At 44.3% G+C, this 16,015-nt stretch overlaps 1 non-coding gene across 1 annotated transcript; it reads left to right on the plus strand.

Annotated features, from left to right (window-relative positions):
- The first annotated feature begins 12,369 nt into the window (after positions 1-12,369).
- Positions 12,370-12,442, plus strand: trnak-uuu (transfer RNA lysine (anticodon UUU)). The gene has a single exon. It is a non-coding gene; the product is annotated as a tRNA-Lys (tRNA).
- The last annotated feature ends 3,573 nt before the right edge of the window (positions 12,443-16,015 follow it).

Here is a 16,015-nt window from a genome sequence, read left to right on the forward strand (position 1 = left end):
GATCAGTTCCTATCGAGTGGAGGGTAGCCAATGTAACCCCACTTTTTAAAAAAGGAGGGAGAGAGAAAACAGGGAATTATAGACCGGTCAGCCTGACATCGGTAGTGGGTAAGATGATGGAATCAATTATTAAGGATGTCATAGCAGCGCATTTGGAAAGAGGTGACATGATAGGTCCAAGTCAGCATGGATTTGTGAAAGGGAAATCATGCTTGACAAATCTTCTGGAATTTTTTGAGGATGTTTCCAGTAGAGTGGACAAGGGGGAACCATTTGATGTGGTATATTTGGACTTTCAGAAGGCTTTCGACAAGGTTCCACACAAGAGATTAATGTGCAAAGTTAAAGCACATGGGATTGGGGGTAGTGTGCTGACATGGATTGAGAAATTGTTGTCAGACAGGAAGCAAAGAGTAGGAGTAAATGGGTACTTTTCAGAATGGCAGGCGGTGACTAGTGGGGTACCGCAAGGTTCTGTGCTGGGGCCCCAGCTGTTTACACTGTATATTAATGATTTAGACGAAGGGATTAAATGTAGTATCTCCAAATTTGCGGATGACACTAAGTTAGGTGACAGTGTGAGCTGCGAGGAGGATGCTATGAGGCTGCAGAGCGACTTGGATAGGTTAGGTGAGTGGGCAAATGCATGGCAGATGAAGTAGAATGTGGATAAATGTGAGATTGTCCACTTTGGTGGTAAAAACAGAGAGACAGACTATTATCTGAATGGTGACAGATTAGGAAAAGGGGAGGTGCAACGAGACCTGGGTGTCATGGTACATCAGTCATTGAAGGTTGGCATGCAGGTACAGCAGGCAGTTAAGAAAGCAAATGGCATGTTGGCCTTCATAGCAAGGGGATTTGAGTACAGGGGCAGGGAGGTGTTGCTACAGTTGTACAGGGCCTTGGTGAGGCCACACCTGGAGTATTGTGTACAGTTTTGGTCTCCTAACCTGAGGAAGGACATTCTTGTTATTGAGGGAGTGCAGTGAAGGTTCACCAGACTGATTCCCGGGATGGCGGGACTGACCTATCAAGAAAGACTGAATCAACTGGGCTTGTATTCACTGGAGTTCAGAAGAATGAGAGGGGACCTTATAGAAACGTTTAAAATTCTGATGGGTTTAGACAGGTTAGATGCAGGAAGAATGTTCACAATGTTGGGGAAGTCCAGAACCAGGGGTCACAGTCTAAGGATATGGGGTAAGCCATTTAGGACCGAGATGAGGAGAAACTTCTTCACCCAGAGAGTGGTGAACCTGTGGAATTCTCTACCACAGAAAGTTGTTGAGGCCAATTCACTAAATATATTCAAAAAGGAGTTAGATGTAGTCCTTACTATTAAGGGGATCAAGGGGTATGGCAAGAAAGCAGGAATGGGGTACTGAAGTTGCATGTTCAGCCATGAACTCATTGAATGGCGGTGCAGGCTAGAAGGGCCGAATGGCCTACTCCTGCACCTATTTTCTATGTTTCTATGTTTCTATGCTGGGAAGTTCCAGAACCAGGGCTGACAGTCTAAGAATATGGGTTAAGCCATTTAGGAATGAGATGAGGAGAAACTTCTTCACTCAGAGGGTGGTTAACCTGTGGAATTCTCTACCGCAGAAAGTTGTTGAGGCCAGTTCATTAGATATATTCAAAAGGGAGTTAGATATGGCGCTTACCGCCAAAGGGATCAAGGGGTATGGAGAGAAAGCAGGAAAGGGGTAGTGAGGTTGAATGATCAGCCATGATCTTATTGAATGCCGGTGCAGGCTTGAAGGGCTGAATAGCCTACTCTTGCACCTAATTTCTATGTTTCTATGTTATGAGGACCCATGGATGTAGACATCTAGGGCACCCTGTATGGGCTCTTTCTGCACAGGATGGGTCTCAAAGTTAATCAGGGGTAACGGTCATTCATGCAGGTCCCCCTCATAGATCAGAAATTGTGGCAGCAATGTGGTGGGTTTGGAAATGGTATCAATGTCTCTTTCCATAAATGCCAATGTCCATTTGCTGAGGCGTTGTGAGGAAACTAGTTAATCTCCAGGTTTCATCAGTAGTTTCAGAGGTGTGTGTCCGCTGTGCAGGAATGTAGCCTGTAACCCAGTAATAAAGATAAAGTGATGTACCGACCAGAAGACGGCCAGTAGGTGGCGCTCGCATTCGGTATACGTCTTTTCTGCCCCCTGCAGGATTCGAGACGCATATACAATGGGCTGTATTCGATTAGCTCGCATTTGGCACAGAACTGCAGTGAGGTTTTGCTCTATAGCCCCGACCTTCAAATGGAAGGGCTGCATGGGATCAGGAGGGATCAGACATGCGGCCTGTATCACTGCAGTTTTTAATTTAGCCACGGACTGGGTGTGGGCATCAGTTCATGCACACTCTGCAAAGCCTGGGATAAAGTTCCTTTGGTACCCCACCAAACCCAAGAATGATTGTAGGGCTGTTTTGGAAGTGGGTAACGGCAGCCGCTGTATTATCTCCACCTTGTGAGAGTCGGAGGATGATCCCTCTGGAGAAATGGACACTCCTAGAAAGGTGACCCGTTCTTTTACTAATTGAGCCTTACGGGGATTCACCTTTACTCCCGCCTGAACCAACAATGTCAAAAGCTCGTGCAAAAGGGACAGATGCTCCTCCATGCTGTCGGTTGCCAGCAGTCGGTCGTCTATGTACTGCAGCAAGCAGGTAGGGTGGGAAAAGTCTTTTAAAATTGCAGCCATTCTTTTGTGGAATATCATGGGGGCATTGTGGAATCCCTGAGGCAGGCATGTCCAGGTGTAGCTCTTTAACAGGGATACTCCAGAATCCATTGGCGATGTTGAGGGTCGAGAAGTACTTGGAACCAGCAGGAATTTGAGATAATATGGTAGGAGTTTCTCTTACTACCTGTGAGCAGGCTGGTGTTACAGAATTTAACTTTCTGTAATCAATAGTCACTTGCCAGCTGTTATCAGGCTTTTTAACCGGCCATGTGGGTGAATTGATCGTGAAAGTGCCTGCCCTAAGAACACCCTGCTCGACTAGGGATTTTATGGTGTCTCAGATGTAAGGGTGACTCCCTTGGGACGGGGTACTGTTTAGTGAATGAGTGGGAGGTCCCTCAATAAATTCCTCGCCTGCCATTTTTCCACAGTCATGCTTGCATGTAACAAACACAGCTAGGTGTTTCTGAATTAATTTTTGCCACAGCTTCATTTTCGCTCCCCGGAGGGTCATACACAGATGGCTTTTTAATAGCAAAAACCGAGTGAGCGTCTGAAATTTCTATCACTCCTGCCTTATCTCTTAATCCCATCCAAACACAATCCTGATTATAATCTATCACCGCGCCATACTGATCCAACACATCATTCCCTACAATCCCCCTTCCATCGGGGGTGGTCATCAGCATCAGCGCTGGGACTTTATAAGTGAGGTCTCCCAACTGAAGTTCAGTGGCCTTCCCTGTATACACGGTGGTTGTATCACGGTTAAACCCTTTAAGATTCATATATCACTTGCCCGCCGCTGCAGGGTATGGAGTGTGGATGATGGTAACGGCTGAGCCAGTATCGATAAGCATAATCTCCTGCCTGCCCCCTTTTAAGACAACAAGGACTATTGGTCTCCTGCTACCATCATGTTGGAACCCCGCTTCCGACCAATCCTTGGGGACCGAATCCTGTCATAGGGTCGATCCCTGAATGAGTGTGCATCAGCGATTGTGTGCACCGGTAAATGATTTTGCATCCTCCCTCTGGCAATTTGGGTTTGAATGATCCAATTGTTGACCTGTCCTAGTCTTTTGCTAGGCGACCTATGTTCTTACAATTAAAGCACTGTCCCTTAAAGGGGTAGTATGGAGATCCCTCCACCATTGACACTGGTTTATTTGCAGTGGGTGGTGACTTCACCTTTAACTGGTCTTTTGCCATTTCCCAGACTCTTTGAGTGCTGCTATCTATATCTGTCCACTGATTGGTGGGCATCATGGCTATTCCCAGGGTGGCTTTAACTAAAGGGTGGAGTTGGGTCAGGAACATCGATTTAAATTGTTCCTGATTCTTTCCTACTGTAGCATTTGCGGGTGCCTGGTTCTGTGTCCGTTGATAGATAATGTACAGGCAATTACTGAAGGCTTCTGGTTGCTGCTTGGTCTGATTAAGCAGAGCCACTAAGCTCAAGTTTAGGATCTCGATCATGAGTGCATCGGCCGCTGTGCCTGGCTGGAGGACTGTGTCTGGAGGATTATCTTTTAGGGAAGTGGAACAGGCCAAGAAGAGGACTCGTGTTAAGTCTCTCTCTTCCAACTCGGGGTGACCGCTCCTGAAATTTTCCCACCTCCTATTAACTTCCTGTGGGTCGTCCCCATCATTAATGGGCCCCAACTCGTGGCTTCAAGCCGTGGCGTCAGCACCAGATATGGGCCATGAGTCGGTATGGTTACTGGTTATGTGGCCGTGCGCATTACATTGTGAAGAAGTGGTTACTATGGCTACGATTGGCTCTTGTGTCTCCAAGGTATCCCAGTCTACACCACTCTCCTGGGGATTATACTGGCTTCTTTCCCAATCTGTCTCCACTTCGTCCCCTTCTGCTGTCTCTGTTATGACTCCCTGTGTTACTGCAGGGGGCCTGCTGCTCCCCTAACTTACTTTTTAGCCTCGCTATTTCTGGTTGGCACTGTGAGTGATCTGCCTCCCTATGTGGCGTCTTAATGACTTCCCTTAATGCCTCCACCCCCTCAGTTGGAGTTCAGGACTGGAACATCAGATTTTTCTTCGAAACACTTGTGAACTTGTGGAAGCAAGTCATCCTCGTTCGAGGGAACTCCTATGATGATGATGAGCATCTTCTATCTCTTGCTGGAACCTCAAGTTTTCCAATTTATATTTTTTTAACTCTAATTTGTTTTCATTTGCTTCAACAATGGCTGCTGTGACATTTAAGTTTGAGAGACTTTGTTGTTGTAGCTATGAAGCTGCCTGTTTGGCCCCTTTTTCTAATTGCTTAATACTGTGGTTTAATTGGCCAATTTCTTGTCTTAAATGCTGTATTTCGCCCTCTTTTAACTGCTTCACAAGTTGGAACCCCTCTTCCTTTTAACATAAGAATTAGGAACAGGAGTAGGCCATCTAGCCCCTCGAGCCTGCTCCGCCATTCAATAAGATCATGGCTGATCTGGCCGTGGACTCAGCTCCACTTACCCACCCTCTCCCCGTAACCCTTAATTCCCTTATTGGTTAAAAATCTATCTATCAAATCTATTTTGTTGTTTTATACCTTTAATCTCTCTTTCTATTAATTGAATCTCTTTTACTTGCAACTCTTTCAAATCTTGTATCACTTTAGAGTTCTGTCTCATTAATTCCTCATTTGTCTGGGCACAATAAAATGCGCTGAAGGCCACTAGACTGATTGCCCCTTTTGGTCTTAGCTCTCCCTTATCTATTCTCTCCTGGATAAGTGCCACCAGCTCCCCAAAGGATGCTTGTTGACCCTTGTGGAGGTACCATGCCTATGCCTTTAACTCTTTTATATCTTGTATCGCAATCTTTTTGGACAACTTCTCCTGATTATCTAGCTCAACATTTCTTTTTATTGTTGGCTTTCTGTCTATGACCGTTCCCTTCATCCTCTGTCTTTTGAATATAACTACTGGTGTGTCCCCACTTAAACAGTTACAACCCACTGCACTTAAACAGTTACAACCCACTGCACTTAAACAGTTACAACTATCGAGATGACCCTCCTTAAGACGCAATTTCTCCCGATCTGTTTAATCGTTTCAAGCTATACTTTGCAAAACAGTTTAGGATCACAACTTTAAAAGAATCATCAAAAAGCTGTCTCACCAGTTGCCTGCATCCTCACCAATTGTAAGATTTCTAAATCTCTGGTATTAAATTTGACAGTGAGACAATTCTTTTAAAACAATTGGAACAATTTATTAAAAAAATACACACACACGCACATCCACCTTACAACAGATACAATGAGGTTATAATAAAGAGTGATAAAAGTTACTTCCCTTTGGCTGGCTGGTTCAGGAGAGTGAGAAAAGTCTTTGCCTGAGTTCTTTTAAACCTCTCAAAGCCATTGTCCCTCCGAAAGCCTCGGGATTGGACCTTGGTTCCAGGGCAGTTCCTTATTGGCTCTCCTCACACATGTGGCTGTCTGACCTGGCTCAGCCATCATTTGGTTAATTTAAATGGCTTTCCAAAACACAAAACCCATGCGGCAGCTCTGTGGGCTTCCATTTTGTTTCAACACAAACAGGCCTTTCCGTATAACCTACACTTTTAACATTTATACATACACAGAATCAATTTTAATAATTAATAAACACTTTTATTCTTACAACTGCGATAAGTGATATCACGAAGGAGGTGAGGTGAGAGTTACTGCCCTTGACATCAAGGCAGCATTCGGCCGACTATAATATCTGAAAGCCCGAGTAAAACTGAAATCAATGGGGATCAGGGGGGGGAATCTCGCCAGTGTTCCCCAGGATGCTAATAGTGGAGGATTCAGTGAAGGTAATGCCATTGAATGTCAAGGAAAGGTGGTCAGGCCATCTCCTGTTAGAGATGGTCATTGCATAGCACTTGAGTGACACAAATGTAACTTGCCACTTATCAGCCCAAGCCTGGATGTTGTCAGATCTTGCTGCATGTGGACGTGGACTGCTTTATTATCTGAGGAATTTTGAATGGCGATGAACACTGTGCAATCATCAGCAATCACCCAACCCCCAGCAGGTGCCCAAGATGAGCCTATAGTGCCATGAATTCCTGTCTATTTAACGTAAATGGTTACCACAAACCCAGTGTGGTCAGGCCACTGTCCCGCCGGTAGGGCATGATTCCACTCCAGCACAGTCAGGGCAGCGGAGCGGAATGAAAATCTCCGCGCGCTGTTTGAAATCCATCCATTAAAGTGACTCCCCCAGAGGCCCATCATATGTCACTAAACTAGGCCTTGAATGTTGCCCCATTTCTGTGGCTTGCTTTGTCCAACTCAATGCTCTTCAGGTCTCACGCAATGTGTGGCAGGTGAAATTGTGCTGCTGTTCAATATTTATATGTTCTATAATGTGCCTACTCAACCTATCTCCATAAGTCAAATCCCTCATCTCCGGAATCAAACTGGTGAATCTTCTCTGAACAGCCTCCAATGCAAGTATATCCTTCCTTAAATATGGAGACCAAAACTGTACTCAGTACTACAGGTGTGGCCTCACCAATACCCTGTACAGTTGTAGCAGGACTTCTCTGCTTTTATACTCTATCTCCCTTGCAATAAAGGCCAACATTCCATTTGTCTTCCTGATCACTTGTTGTACCTGCTTACTAACTTTTTGTGTTTCATGCACAAAGACCCCCAAGTCTCTCTGAACTGCAGCACTTTGCAATTTTTTTCCATTTAAATTATAATTTGCTTTTCTATTATTTCTGCCAAAGTGGATAACCTCACATTTTCTCACATTATACTCCATCTGCCAAATGTTTGCCCACTCACTTATCCTATCTATATCCCTTTGCAGATTTTTTGTGTCCTCCTCACAACTTGCTTTCACACCAATCTTTGTTTCATCAGCAAACTTGGCTACATTACACTCGGTCCCTTCATCCAAGTCATTAATATAGATTGTAACTAGTTGAGGACCCAGCACCGATCCCTGAGACACCCCACTCGTTACCGTTTGCCAACCGGAAAATGACCCATTTATCCCAACTCTGTTAGCCAATCCTTTATGCATGCTAATATATTACCCCCAACCCCGTGAACTTTTATCTTGTGCAGTAACCTTTTATGTGGCACCTTCCGGTTCATTGGCAACAGTCACGTCCAAGAATCATAGTGGCATTAAGAAAAATGTTGTTCTTTGAACACTTTCATTCATTAGTTACAAAAATATCGGAGATGTGAAAAAAATGGTTGTTTGACTGGGCAGGGCAGTTAGAGGCAAGAGGTCATGTGATGAAACCTCCAGGAATACGGCCAACCTGAATTCCCAACCCTCCTCGAGGCAGCGATCCCAGCAATGCACCAGGAGCAGAGTTTGAAAAGCCTAAACAAAGACTTGTTCAGTGGTTAAGATACACATGTTAGCCTGTTAGCTAAAAGAGACCCTTTTATTGCCAATACAGTTGTGAAATAAATGACTTCTACACAATACATTGAGATACACTAAAACATTGAAGAAGTAAAATTTTGAAATAGATGGGGTTGAAATCCAGGGGGAACCGTGGCAGGAACCTTTGGTGGTTGATCCCACCAAAGTTTCCAGGGTCAGGAAGATAGGAACAGGAGGAGGCCATTCAGCCCCTCAAGCCGGTTCCGCCCTTCCCTTAAATCATGGCTGATCTGTGACTTAACTCCTCGCCTCGGTTCCCTAACCCTTAATGGGGGCGTCCTTCCCCAGCCGGCAACCTAGAGAGACCCATGCAGGCTTTTTTTTAAAGGCATTACAACTTCCCTTCTCCATCCCTTATCTCATTCCGAGACTAAATTTATGTCTTTCAACCCAATGTAATCAATGATTGCGTGTTTTCTTTTGACAAGTAAGCGTTTCGAAAAAATGTTTTTTAAGACCAACGGGACCACGTATTTTTAATCTTTTGCTCAAGAAATCTATCCTTTGTGCATTTCCGAACTCCGTAACTTATCATCCGAATAAATCCGCACCTGCGTTTCTAATGTAAAATGTAATTCAATTCTAGGTTCACACTTTTCTTAAAACTTCCCACGTACAGAACAACACTACAAAGGGTTAAAAAACTTTCACTCTGTTTTAGCTCCACCCACCTTTTCAGACAAACAGACAGTTCTACCATTTTTTCAAACAGGCTTTCAGACACATGAAAAATTCATTAATTCGCACCTCAAATATTCTGCAGTCAAAAATCACACACGCACTTTCACTTAAAGACAGACATTCACATAAGTCTCTTTTTATTCAACAAAGCTTATTAATTGTTTGGCCGGCTCTATTTTTGGATCCATATGTCACTTAAGATAGTCACTATCAGTTTTTTTTAATGGCATTACGTAGTTATGTAAGTTACAATTAATGAATGGTTTTATTTGCCTTTTTACTAGCTGGGTTACCCATCTTACTTTGGGGAAGTATAAGGGTTTTGGGCACTCCCTTCAATTTGTGTTAGGTATGCAGGATGTTGTTTATACGTCTTCCCTTGGCACCGTACACTTGTACTGCCATGCTTCCGGGTCAATATGTCTCGTCCCTGCGCCGTACGCTCGTACCGCTTTGGGTCAATAGGCCTCACCCCTATTTCTTTCCTTGCGTCGTACCCTCGCACTGCCGCGCTACCTACACGTGCGCGTCTCAGAGTATGCCTTTTAACCCCCTCCCACCTCTAGATCGTCCTTGTCCTCTGTCTCCGTCCCTCCGGGACCTGCTACAAATGGTTCTTGTACAGAAGTTCTTCCCTCCCGGTTTGCAATGCCACAGCTCTAACTTGAAGGTGGTAAATTTAACATACTCACCCCAACAGCTGGATCATTGTTCCGTTTGGGAAGTTCTTGCACACCCTGCTCGCAGCGCCAAATGTAGGGGGAAAATGGGAAGGCTTCTCCTCCCACAAGCAGGCCCCCTGATATAGAGGGTCAACGCTTGCCCCAACCCATGTAGCAATTCTCAAAGCTAGCAGACAGAGACGGATGGCAAGGTATAACGATCTTTAATTATGAACGTCCGGGAACACCTCTCATCACAGCCGCCTGTGAGTGGAGATGCTCCTCGTATAGTAAAATCACACACCATTTGTACATTTCACAGACCCCTTCACCCCCCCCCCCCCAGTACGACCCTCCCTGATCTCCAATTGGGTTACCTTATCAGTAATACTTTGGATTGACAGACCCCAAGGCAGCCTTAGACCCTACTAAGATGACTTCATCAGGTTAGAATTTGCTGATTCTCCTTGGTGCCCATGAGTCTGCCTCGAGCCTCTTCGCAAGGTCTTATCAATATCTGTTTAGGTTCTCACATCATATCCTGTCAGAATATTATCTAATGTCCTGGTACATATTGAATTAATAACTTCTAGAGCCTTGGTACTGGAATGTGCAAGGCCGAAGAAAGGGCTTTTACTTCCTTATGGGTCGGTGCAGGAACCAGCACTTTAACCCTTGTCCAGCTGGTACCCCTAATGCCAAATTTCTCTGACAGTGGGCAAATGCATGGCAGATGCAGAATAATGTGGATAAATGTGAGGTTATCCACTTTGGTGGCAAAAACAGGAAGGCAGAATATTATCTGAATGGTGACAGATTAGGAAAAGGGGAGGTGCAACGAGACCTCGGTGTCATGGTACATCAGTCATTGAAAGTTGGCATCCAGGTACAGCAGGCTGTGAAGAATGCAAATGGCATGTTGGCCTTCATAGCTAGGGGATTTGAGTATAGGAGCAGGGAGATCTTACTGCAGTTGTACAGGGCCTTGGCGAGGCCAAACCTTGAATATTGTGTTCAGTTTTGGTCTCCTAATCTGAGGAAGGATGTTCTTGCTATTGAGGGAGTGCAGCGAAGGCTCACCAGACTGATTCCTGGGATGGCAGGACTGAAATATGAAGAAAGACTGTATCGACTAGACTTATATTCACTGGAATTTAGAAGAATGAGAGCGGATCTCATAGAAACATATAAAATTCTGACAGGATTGGACAGGTTAGATGCAAGAAGAATGTTCCCGATGTTGGGGAAGTCCAGAACCAGGGGTCACAGTCTAAGGATAAGGGGTAAGCCATTTAGGACCGAGATGAGGAGAAACTTCTTCACTCAGAGAATTGTGAACCTGTGGAATTCTCTACCACAGAAAGTCGTTGAGACCAGTTCGTTAGATAAATTCAAAAGGGAGTTAGACGTGGCCCTTACGGCTAAAGGGATCAAGGGGTATGGAGAGAAAGCAGGAATGGGGTACTGAAGTTGCATGATCAGCCATGATCAAATTGAACGGTGGTGCAGGCTCAAAGGGCCGAATGGCCTACTCCTGCACCTATTTTCTATGTTCTATGTTTAAATTGTGCTAGCGGGCAACTGCATCACGATAAGTGCATCTTGTGAACCCACCAGTCCGATGAGGCTGTTCCAAAAAAAAACAAAAGACTCCTTCAATGCTCTTTAACCAGTGGAGCAAAAGTCAGCAGAATCCCCAGGCTGCATCCCCACCTGGGATAAATTTCGTTCTTAAATTTAAATTTAAAGGGTCTGGGGAAAGGGCAATGGAATGAGTAGTAAGCTCTTTCAGAGAGCTGGCACAGGGTGTGATGGGCGGTAAAATTGTAGGATTCACTGCATTTACACACGCACACAGATGCATATGTTCAATAGCACTCTTAATGAACGTCAAGAATATTTCTGCTTTTTTTTGCCAGCTCAGTACAGTAAAACATAGCATTCAGTTGTTTTATGTCCTATGTCTGCCTTTAAGTAATGCAGAAGTTAATCTCAATGTTGACTAAGTCGATCACAATAAAATAACGATGTGTACTCCAAACTCATTGAGCTGTTTTTGCAGTCACATCACAAACCAATTTAGGCCAACCCACAGAGAGAATTGTTAGACATTACGAAAGTGATGCATTCCTGATCTCATCGAAAACTCTCAATAATATTTTTTTATACCAAAAATACAAGGACCACAAGCATGTGTACTATTTCTAACTGTGTTTCTATTATCTCAACAATCATGTCCTTTCTCTGCTGGCCCAGTCATCCTCCTTCTTCCTTCGTTAACCCACATTTTATGAGATCCCATAGTCAGAGGGCAAAGGGCACAAAAGCAGGGACTCAACCTCCATTTTTTTTGAGGCGCCTGATCTGCTGCCTGCAACAGAAACATTAGGTTGCGCTTCCGGCACACAAAATTGCATGTAAATAAGGAACTCCCATGTTATGTTAAAATGTCAGGGCCTGAATTTTGCGAGCCGTGACTAGGGTTGCCAACCCTCCAGGATTGTCCTGGAGTTGCCAGGGATTAAAGATTAATTTTACGAATTCTGACCAAGGGTCGTCGACCCGAATCGTTAACTCTGTTTTTCTCTCCACAAAAGCTGTCTGATCTGCTGAGATTTCCAGCATTCTCTGTTTTTATTATTAAAGATTAATCTTTGGATATTGTTGCGAGCAACCAGGGAGAAAATTCATAGCGGAATTACAAAGCAATATTTTTCTCATTTTCTTTGAACACGAATATTATTAGTTCTGCAGTATAGTTAGTATCAATAATGGTGACCATGTAACTACTGGATTGTCATAAAAATCTATTTTGTCAGTGTGACTTCCTCGTTAATATAGTAATCAATATTCCTGCCTATCAGGTGGGAGACCGGGATTTAATTCCGCGATGGGCAAAGTTTGAGCAGAACCCGGATAGCTCAGTCGGTAGAGCATCTGACTTTTAATCTGAGGGCCCAGGGTTCAAGTCCCTGTTTGGGTGTTGCTTTTAAATCGTGAATCTCAACTCCACTTTCATGCAGTACCATAAAACACTCGGGGTCGAAATTCGGTACCACCGTTTGTGAGGAGGTGATTTTACCGCCGAGCGTTCGGTGCAGGCTCCACTTCCACATTCAGTTTTTACGCCCAAAGATGCGAGAGTTTTGCAGTTTACTCACCTGCTGGGAAGGCCGAAGTTCAAGCTAAATATCGTGATAGAGGCGCCAGGGAGGCATTGCACACTGGATGACATCACCACGCGGGTGGCATTAGCTGGCCCAGCGTTAGCTCTTGGCACCTCTGCCAAAGAGCCGACTGAATTTCTGCGCAAGCATGGACACCGCTTACCGTTGAAGGTCGGCCTTTGCCGCCTCCCGCGCATAGTAACAGATGGCAGTAGAAACTGAATTTCGACCCCGAGCATTTCATAATTATCATAGGAATAAAGTCAGCCATTTACCGCCCTCGAGCCTGTGCCACCATTTATTCATATTAAGGCTGATCTGTGACCCAACTCTGTTTATATACTTTAACATGAGGAAAAACATTTTTATGCAGCGAGTGGTTAAGATCTGGAATTCACTGCATGAAAGGGTGTTGGAGGCAGATTCAACTGTGACTTTCAAAATTGAATTAGATAGGTACCTGAAGGAAAAAAAATTGCAGGGCTATGGGGAAAGGGCGGGGGAGTGGGACTAGCTGAAGTTCTCTTGCAGAGAGCAGGCACGGGCTCGACGGGCCGTATGGTCTCCTACTGTGCTGTAACCATTCTATGATTCTATGATTCTATACTGTGATATCTTCAGGGAAGCACACAACACACAACCTGTAAGATGGCTGTAGGTTCCGGCAACTTCTGACCTGCTGGTCAGGTGACCTGCTCTTTATTAAACAGCACTAGCTGCACTAACACAGGCATCCACAGTGTGGAGCTACAGAAATTACAGTTCTCCCTCCTTAATGAAGAAGTTATTATAGCAAACAATCATCATACATAACTTGCATGGTTATACATAACAAAGAATTTGGACTTATTTTGCCATATTTACAAATCAAGCTTAACCACACTGTGGAGCTACAAACATTACAAGCTTACAGACATTACACTTCTCCCTCCTTAATGAAGAAGCCAGCATAACAAACATCATACATAACTTTCATGTTTATACATAACACAGGATATAAACTTATTTTTCTTCCATATTTACAAATTTAACTTCACCACTTGTTTTCTGTTCCGAAGAGGATACCTTCACTATCGAACAGAACCTTCCAAACATGGTGTCAAATTTAAACTCATTCGAGGCTGATCCTGAGGGAACTTTTCCTCCAAAGGATGTCCTTGATTTCCATTTGAACTCTCTCTAACTTCAGACTGTTTGTTTTCCTGACTCGGACTCAGACTTAAATTCTGACTTTCTCTTGGATTTGTTTCCGGTACATTGGATGTAGGATATGCTACTGGTGTATCAAAACCAAGTCAGAAATATTTCCATGTCTGTGGATAAAATATGATCAATGTGAACAAACCTAACCTGTCCATTATCAAACATCTTGACCAAATATGTGCGAGGACCACACACTTCACCACTCTTCCTGGTAACCACTTTAACCATTTAAGGTGATGGTTCTTCACTTTCACCTTCTGATTTAATTGCACACTTCTCTCTTTTACTCTACCTCGATCATGATTCTCTTTCTGTCTTAATTGTGACTCTTCTACAGACCGTGCGAAGTTTGGTTGTAACAACGAGAATCTGTTCGTGTCTGTCGTTTGAGAAACAACTCTGCTGGTGTTCTACCAGTAGTTGTATGCAGAGTATTACGATACGTTATTAGAAAATTAGCTAATTTGTGGTCCAATGACAACTGTCGTTTCTTTGGATTTGGATCCAACATTTGATTGATGAGGGCACGTTTTATTATTTGTACAGTGCACTCTGCTGCACCATTCGAAGCAGGGTGGTACGGTAGAACCTTGGTATGTTTCACACCATTTATGCTCGTGAACTGTGCAAATTCTTCTGACCGAAATTGTGGTCCAATATCGGAAACAATTTCTTCTGGGAGGCCAAATGAAGAAAATAATCTTCGCAAAATGTCTAATATTTTATTTGTTGTTATTTTTCACGTTGGAAACACCTCGACCCACTTCGAATGACTATCAATCACAATGAACAATTGTTGTCCTTCTAGCTCAGCAAAATCAATATGTAGCCTTTGCCACACCCTGGGAGGCCATTTCCATGGTTGTAATGGTACTGATGGTGGTTGCTTGCTTACCGATTGTGTAACGTTTGAAAATCCACTGCCGCATTTTATTGGAACACCCTAAGGACAAGAAAACTAAGATGGAATCGTCCTATACATTTTAAATGAACATTTTTGGCCAAGTAAAATCCTCAGACCAGGCAGGCTAGGAAACTTATGGGGAGATACAGACATTGTGGAATGTGGCTCACAAGCGAGACAGAGGCACTGGCCAATGGGGGAAAAGTGCATTCTGGCAGGCCAATCAGGGTCGAGTCAGGCCTGAAGCGGGGAAATCCTCAACCAATGAGGACTACCCGGCCCAGTTCGAAAATATGACTCACCTATAATCAAATTATGAATGTGGACCATCAGCTACCTAATTAATATGGACAGTGGACAATAGTCTTGAGATCACTGCGGTGATGGCCCATCAAAGGGGAGGCCCAAACCGATTGACTCCCAGGACTGTTACAATGGACCAGCAGACTTTGAGGCACCAATGTGCACTGAAACAATACTCCTGTCCTCACTCCTACCAGTACCTGTGACATCTTCTGATTAAATATTTAAAGCTATCTCCCCGCCCAAACTTACACAATGGACCACCAACTGAGTTTGGGCGCGAAAAGGCCAGAACTAAATTGGATACAAATATAGGACCTACGGAACCACCGAGGGGAGAAGCAGCTGGAGCAGTAGGGGAAGGAGTCGAGGAGCAGTAGCAGTCACAGACAGACAGAAACCGAGAGAGAACGGAGTCGGACTGTTACCGGCTGGGAAACCTACCATCGAACGGGCCCTGGACTCGACTTGTGTGCAGAATATACAACCCAACTACCGAGAGGCCCAACATCGTCTCAAGAAGCCGAGCCGCACACCAAACAACGCTCCGAGGCCAACCAGCTGAAGAACCGGAGACCGAAGTAACTGGGAGAGGCAACATTCACTCCAGCTACCCCAACCATCCGAAGGCTAAAAAAAAATAACAGTCAAAAGGGATCGTAAGTATTATCTTGGGGTTTCTTTTCCCAACTGTCAGCCTCGTTCAGTCAGGTAAAAAGGGGGGTGGGGGTGGTGTTGGAAATGTCTTGTAAAGATACAATTGTGTAAGGTTTTCGTTGTGTCCGTTTCTTCCCATAGATTTTCATAGTTTATAAGTGTGTGTCAGATATGTGTTTGGATGAAGTTTGACCTTGTTGGAAACTTACCGTGGTTAGTAAATTGGGCTTACCTGTTTTTTTCGTTCCAAGGACCACTTGTCTCTGAGTGTTTCCTTGTGGAAGCTCATAATCCACCAAAATTCTGAGGTTAGAACCAGATA

This window comes from Pristiophorus japonicus, chromosome 5 (assembly GCF_044704955.1).
Source record: "Pristiophorus japonicus isolate sPriJap1 chromosome 5, sPriJap1.hap1, whole genome shotgun sequence".
Taxonomy (NCBI): domain Eukaryota; kingdom Metazoa; phylum Chordata; class Chondrichthyes; family Pristiophoridae; genus Pristiophorus; species Pristiophorus japonicus.